Genomic DNA, 7,480 nt, shown 5'->3' with positions numbered 1-7,480 from the left:
ATTGAGGAAAGAGTCACGCGCCGCGCTTCTTCGCCTCGCGCGCTCGCTCGCTCGCTCGCAGCGCCCGTTCGCGCGCGCGCGCGCGCCTCTGTAGTGCGCGCGTTTGCTCGCGCTCGTATCCTTCCGCGTGTATGAGGTTGAAAGGAAGGGGGAGGGGAGCCGTCTTCTCTCTCACGTAGAAGGGCGCTTGTTGTGAGGTGGAAAAGGGCAAGGGGGACCCCAAAAAGAAAGAGAGAAAAACATTATGGGGGCTTAACGCTAAGCATTAGTGGGGGATGAAGAAAAGAGCACACTGGAACATGTACAGAGTTCTGTGCGTGTTTTAATGGAGTCATCACAAACAGCCCACACACCTTTGGGCTGCAGCCTTTGTTCTTGAAGTAAAGGATGTGAAGACGTCTTCGAGGTGTGAACCACAGTTAATACAATAAGTGAAAACCACTAAACCATTCAGGTATGACCTCGATCATATCCCTTATGAATATACGGTGGAGGTGAGGAATAGATTTCAAGGATTAGACCTGATAGACAGAGTGCCTGAGGAACTATGGACGGAGGTCCGTAACATTGTTCAGGAGGCAGCAAAGAAATCCGTCCCAAAGAAAAAGAAATGCAAGAAAGCCAAGTGGCTGTCTGATGAGGCTTTACAAGTAGCTGAGGAAAGAAGGGAAGCGAAAAGCAAGGGAGAAAGGGGAAGATATAGCCAACTGAATGCAGAGTTCCAGAGAATAGCAAGGAGAGACAAGAAGGCCTTCTTAAATGAACAATGCAAAGAAATCGAGGAAAACAACAGAATGGGAAAGACTAGAGATCTCTTCAAGAAAATCAGAGATCTCAAGGGAACGTTTTGTGCAAAGACGGGCACGATAAAGGACAAAGAAGGCAGGGACCTAACAGAAGGGGATGAGATTAAGAAGAGGTGGAAAGAATACACAGAAGAACTTTGCAGGAAAGATCTGAATGTCCCTGATAGCCATGATAGTGCGGTCACTGAACTTGAGCCGGACATCCTAGAGCAGAGCTTTCCAAACTGTTCGTGTTGGTGACACACTTTTAGACATGCATCATTTCGTGACACGGTAATTCAGTTTTACTAGCAAACTGGAGGTTAAACTAACCCGTTATAAGAGATACAGACATACATAAATTGTAATAATGAAATGTATGGGGATAGAACATATCTCATGAAAACCTTTCATTTATTTTTAAAAATATATGATTTGTAAGATAATAACATACATTGTTGTCATTTATGAGTAACAGTATGTAAATAAGTGCAAGAAAATGTGAAAAATAAACAAAATTAACTAAAGTATTTACAATACATATTAGGACACATAGGCCCAGGTAGGAGCTCAGATGCAAAATCATATGAAGTAGAGAAGCAAAAGTCCAACAAAAATGGTGTAAATATATATGTCTCACTACAAGGCTATATTGCTGTAAATATTTGCAATGCCTGTGTCCAGAGTCCAGTTCCAGCACTCTCTGGTGGTATACTGCCGGTGGGTGGTTAATCCACAATTACAGCAGAGTAAAAATAAAAATAAGTGGCAGAAATCAAATCATAAGTGCCACGTGGTGGGTGGCTTGCTGTTTGGCACATTGGGTTTGGGAGGGTGGCCTCCCTTCAGCCAGCAGCAGGTGGGTTGACTGGGTGACAGCCTGCAGCTGCGCTCGCCTGGGTGATTGGGAGCACGCTGATTCTGAGGCTTCTGGCCTCCACCGAGCTCCGTTCCGACTGGCCAAGATGGTGGATGGCCCGCTTGGTGCAGTCCCAATCCCAGGCGGCGTTTCCACCCACGCCCTACTCTGGCCTGGCCGCGCAGGAGCGCGGTGCAGAAGTCTGCGAAGGGCACGCTTGAAATCTCGCAGGGCCAGGGGCCGCTGCCACTTCGTGCCAGCGTCAGCCAAGCTCTAATCCCAGGGCGGCGCCTCCCCTCCCCTCTCTTCGCCCCGCGCCTCTACCTCCCCGTACTGCTCCAACACCGCCAATCATGTGCGTCCTACATCAAGACACCACATGATCCTAAAGCAGTTAATGTTAAAGCAGCTAAGCCTTAGCTGCTTTAACATTGGCTCCTTTAGGAAGTTCCGGGGGAGGGGCCAAGGGAAGCAAACGCGAGTAAGGGAGCTCCGCGGTGCCCTTCCGTGCAATTTTCAGCATTTCGCGCGACACGCCTACACACTGCCGCCGACACACTAATGTGTCGCGGCACACGGTTTGGAAAGCTCTGTCCTAGAGAGTGAAGTCAAATGGGCCTTAGGAAGCATTACTAACAACAAAGCTAGCAGAGATGACAGCATTCCAGCTGAGCTATTTAAGATCCTAAAAGATGATGCTGTTAAAGTGCTGCACTCAATATGCCAGCAAATTTGGAACACTCAACAATGGCCACAAGACTGGAAAAGGTCCGTTTACATTCCAATTCCAAAGAAGGGCAATGCCAAAGAGTGTTCAAACTACCGTACAATTGTGCTCATTTCACATGCCAGCAAGGTGATGCTCAAAATCCTACAAGCTAGGCTTAAGCAGTATGTGAACCGAGAAGTACCGGAAGTACAAGCTGGGTTTCGAAGAGGCAGAGGAACTAGAGATCAAATCGCCAACATTCGCTGGATCATGGAGAAAGCAAGAGAATTCCAGAAAAACGTCTATTTCTGCTTCATTGACTACGCTAAAGCCTTTGATTGTGTGGATCACAACAAACTGTGGCAAATTCTTAAAGACATGGGAGTACCAGACCACCTTACCTGTCTCCTGAGAAACCTATACGAGGGTCAAGAAGCAACAGAAGAACCGGACATTGGGAAAGGAGTACGACAAGGCTGTATATTGTCGCCCTGCTTATTTAACTTATATGCAGAGTACATCATGAGAAACGCCGGGTTGGATGAATCACAGGTCGGAATTAAAATTGCCGGGAGAATTATCAACAACCTCCGATACGCAGACGATACCACCCTAACGGCAGAAAGCGAAGAGGATCTCAAGAGCCTCTTGTTGAGGGTGAAAGTGGAGAGTGCAAAAGCTGGTTTGAAACTCAACATTAAAAAAACTAAGATCATGGCATCTGGCCCCATCATTTCCTGGCATATAGAAGGGGAAGAAATGGAAGCAGTGACAGATGTTATTTTCTTGGGCTCCAAGATCACCGCAGACAGTGACTGTAGCCATGAAATTAAAAGACGCTTGCTCCTTGGGAGGAAAGCTATGGCAAACCTAGACAACATAGTAAGAAGCAGAGATATCACCTTGCCGACAAAGGTCCGCATAATCAAAGCTATGGTTTTCCCAGTAGCAACGTATGGCTGTGAGAACTGGACTATAAGGAAGGCTCAGCGCCGAAGAATCGATGCGTTCAAACTGTGGTGCTGGAGAAGACTCTTACGAGTCCCCTGGACTGCAAGGAGGTCAAATCAGTCAGTCCTAAAGGAATCAACCCTGACTGCTCATTGGAAAGACAGCTACTGAAGCTGAAGCTCAAATATTTTGGCCACCTAATGTGAAGAGAAAAGTCACTGGAAAAGACCCTGATGCTGGGAAAGATTGAAGGCAAAAGGAGAAGGGGACGGCAGAGGATGAGAAGGCTAGATAGCATCACCAATGCAATGAATATGGACTTGAGCACACTCCGGGAGAGAGTGCAGGACAGGAAGGCCTGGCGTGCTATGGTCCATGGGGTCATGAAGAATCGGACACGACTGAATGACTGAACAACATTTTTTTTTTAATTCTCAAATGAGGGATACAAGGGCCCCAAAGCTTTTCTGGGTCAGGAAATAGGGGGAGAGGTGGCAAAACAAGGCCTGAAAGCCTCCCTTTCCCACCCCAATTTCAGGTGTATAAGGTTAGGTGCACAGGGTTGTTGAGGTGAAGGAAAATCTATACATGCTCAGAGGCACTCTCATCCTTAGAATCATTTCCCATATTCAATGCTGCATTAGAAAACTATTTTCTGAGGTAGGTCAAAGCTATTATAGCTATGGCTGTTGAAAGACATATCTATATTCTCTTCCTAATAGAACTTACTCCCCCAAGGCTCATGGAATGCTATCCAAATAAGGTTCTTCACCATCTTATTTGATTTCTCTTAAGAACAACTAAGCTAGTAGAGCATTTATTCTTGCAAAACTCCATGTTCTACCCTCAGTAGTACTCCAGGGAAAATTTTCTGAGAATTTCATTCCTATATAGAATCTGTCCATGTAAGACAGGAGTTCCTGAAACTCTGACCCATTTACTTTTATACTCTAATTTGTATTCTGATCTGATTCTGATTGTATAAGTTATCCTCTTTTGAATAGTTTACCATGGCATCCAGATGAAAGACTGGTTATGCATTCTGAATTTTAACCAGAGTATGTTGTATGACCATAATAAAGAATCAAAAACTTAATCAAAAAGTTCAGTCAAAAACTTGAACAAAAAACTTAATCCCCGGCACCTATCTTTTTATAAATTACATATCAGTGATACCCTATTTAATGGGGGAAATCACCCTTTCTCTTAAAAGAGAGGCAGGATTGCCTTAATAGGGATGGGGCAGGCGAGTGTCAGGGAGAGACATGTACCTGAGTACTTCAGGTAGAAATGTCCTTTTTGAAAAGAAAGGAAGGTAATACTTAAGTAATGTTTACAAATATTTAATCCTACAGAATAAATCCTAATATTTAATTTACATAAATTACTGTTTATTAATTCTTCTATACAATCTCTTTTGCACAAATATTAAAGGTACAGGACTCTTGCATTTGGCTACCCCACCTGGCTTGGATGAAGCCTTGCAGAAGTGATACCATGTTAGTTTAGTTTAGAACAAGGGTGACTAGGGGGCGGAGCGGGGGGGTAGATAGGGTTTATAAAACTGCCTATGATGTGGAGGGTGCAGATAGTGAGATGTTTTTCTCCCATGCGCTCTACGTGGGGTTACCCTTGAAGACAGTTTGGAAGCTGCAGCTGGTACAGAACACGGCGGTTCGCCTGATTAAAGGCAGCCGCCAGCAAGATCACATCACTCCAGTGCTGAAGGAGTTGCACTGGTTACCAGTTGTTTTCTGGGCCAAATTCAAGGTGTTGGTTTTGATCTTTAAAACACTATATGGTTCCGGCCCAGCCTACCTTAAGGAGCGCCTCCAGCAACACCAGACAGGCCGCTTAACAAGATCAGCCTCGGATGGCCTTCTCTCTGTCCCATCAGCCAGGACAGCTAAACTGGTGGGGACGAGGGAGAGGGCCTTTTCTGTGGTGGCCCCCACTCTGTGGAACTCCCTCCCTAAGGAACTCCTTCATGCCCCCTCTTTAATGAGCTTCCGCCGTGCATTAAAAACATGGTTGTTCAGGCAGGCATTTGGGGTGGGTTAGGGTATTTTAGAAAATGTTTTTATTGTAGAATTTTATTGTTTTAAACTATTATATGTTGTACATCGCCAACATGGGTGACCAGCCAGATGGGCGATTAATAAATTTAATAATAAATAAATAAATAAATAAAAATTCTCAATAAAAATACTACAACTCAGGGGGTGGGGGAAACTCCACATGATTAAATTGGTTGGCAATGGATTCAAGGCAGAGTAAAGACAGTACTTCACACGTTGCAAAATTAGATGATAAAATTAGCTGTTACAAGCTGTTTGGTTGCCATTAGCTTAGATGCTTTTAGATTATTTTATTATTAAATTTGTATCCCATTCTTCCCCTCTTGCAAGATTAGGCAAATTCATGAAGGATATAGTTAATAGCCATGATTGCTAAATGGAACCTCTATGTCCAAGGGCAGTATATCTCTAAGTCCCAAATGCTTCAGGCGAACAATGGAGGAGGGCAGTTACCTTCATTATTTGCTGGCCAGTTTCCTGGAGGTGTTTGGTTGGCCACTGTGGGAATGCAATTGCTGGGCTAGACAGGCCTTTGGCCTGATTCAGGAGGGCTCTTCTTGTGCTGTTAGTGTGCGATGAGCTTTCATAGACAACACCTACTTTATAAAATGCATGAACCCATTGGGTATTATATATTAGAAGTGAGACCTCCCCCCCACCCACATGTCCCCCCCCTACCCTTTTTCTTCTTCTTTTGTACTTCTACAAACCTTGGTGTTTCCCCAAGCCTGATACCTCCCTCTTTTGCACAGACGGAGATGTTTTGGCTACATAAGCAACAGCAGTCAGGGATGCATTCACTATTACTATTTATGTGATTACAGTAACAAAACATGTCAAGGATGCATGGTTGTGTTCTTTCAAATTGACCTGCTACTGAATACGTTTTTAATCCTCTTTGTTTTTATTCTGGAAGCTGCAGAAATCAGTCAGGGAGAAGCCAAGGAAAACCCAAAGCAATTAAAATTAGCTGAGTGTTGATAATAAATATATATAATTTCATTGGCAGGAAGAAAGAATGCAATGATTAACCGCTTTTGTTTTTTTTAATTTTTGGCTTAATGTTGTTTCATTAGTGTATTTATTATGATCTTAATTGGTAGGGTAGAGTGTGTGTGTTTTTGGAATAGAAGTCAAGTCAGCACTGCCTCTCTTTCTCCTCCCAGGGCAAATGCCTGTGTACACACACTGGATCCTTAATGCTGGCAGTTATATAATAACATTAACCATAACATCTCATTATCGCTGGTGGAGCTAGCAAGTCTAAGAGTTCAGGATGATGACACTAAGAAAATTGCAGCATCAGCTCACCTTGAAGCAAGTCAGGAAGACAGAGTCGAAGCCAGGAGGGTCTAGGTTATCTGCAGCTTAGGTAAGCACCACGGACAATTTACAGATTATTACCCTTTCTAGAATCAGAAAGTTCTGAAGTAAGCCTAGGCCAGAAAAAGTTCAGGGGTGGGGTAAAGAGCTTAAATTGATCTAGAAAAAAGCCCTACTGGAAGAAAACAAGACAGGCAGAGCAATAGAAAGAGGATGCCTATATCTTGCCCTTGGAATGTCGGTTGTTCACTCCAAGGCCTGCACATATATGGGTGGGGTGGACTGTAGTCCATGAAAATCTTACACCATAATAAATCTGTTAGTCTTTAAGGCACCACAAGGCTCTTTGTTGTTTTTGCTGCAGCAGATGTAACACCGCTTCACCTCTGAATCCTAAAGATTATAAGAAGAAGCCCTCACATCTGATGTGAGTAACTCACATCTGATGCACATCTGTCTAGCTTAAGGACTTGGTAACCCACAAGTTTCCTTCCCATTCTATGACACACACACAGCTCCTCATCTGAACCTTAAGCAGCTACTATTTACTCAACCCCTGGCAACTGCATACTTTGCTTCTTACTGCCACTACTCCTTGCCTACTGCCTGACCTGTTTTTGCTTCTATTGGGCGTCCGGTTCTTCAGCGTTCCTTTGTCCTCTGCTCTTCCTGAATGCTGAAAGAATTTCTACCAATAAGAAGGCCATTCCCATGTTTATTTATCATTTCTGAAAACATTTATATCCTGTCTTTTGATTCTACAATCACACTTCGT

At 44.0% G+C, this 7,480-nt stretch overlaps 1 protein-coding gene across 1 annotated transcript in view; it reads left to right on the top strand.

Annotated features, from left to right (window-relative positions):
• Nucleotides 1-170: 170 nt before the first annotated feature.
• Nucleotides 171-7,480, top strand: part of CCDC63 (coiled-coil domain containing 63) — a 63,051-nt gene continuing 55,741 nt past the window's right edge. The window contains exons 1-2 of the mRNA XM_084819321.1: nt 171-454; nt 6,549-6,754. The gene's annotated coding sequence lies outside the window, so the exon portion shown is untranslated. The remainder of the gene's footprint in view (nt 455-6,548; nt 6,755-7,480) is intronic.

Source organism: Heloderma suspectum, chromosome 13, assembly GCF_057233095.1.
Source record: "Heloderma suspectum isolate Gila_16-S chromosome 13, 16-S_ref, whole genome shotgun sequence".
Taxonomy (NCBI): domain Eukaryota; kingdom Metazoa; phylum Chordata; class Lepidosauria; order Squamata; family Helodermatidae; genus Heloderma; species Heloderma suspectum.
The sequence above is the reverse complement of the archived record's forward strand: the minus strand, read 5'-3'. Positions and strand labels throughout refer to the sequence as shown.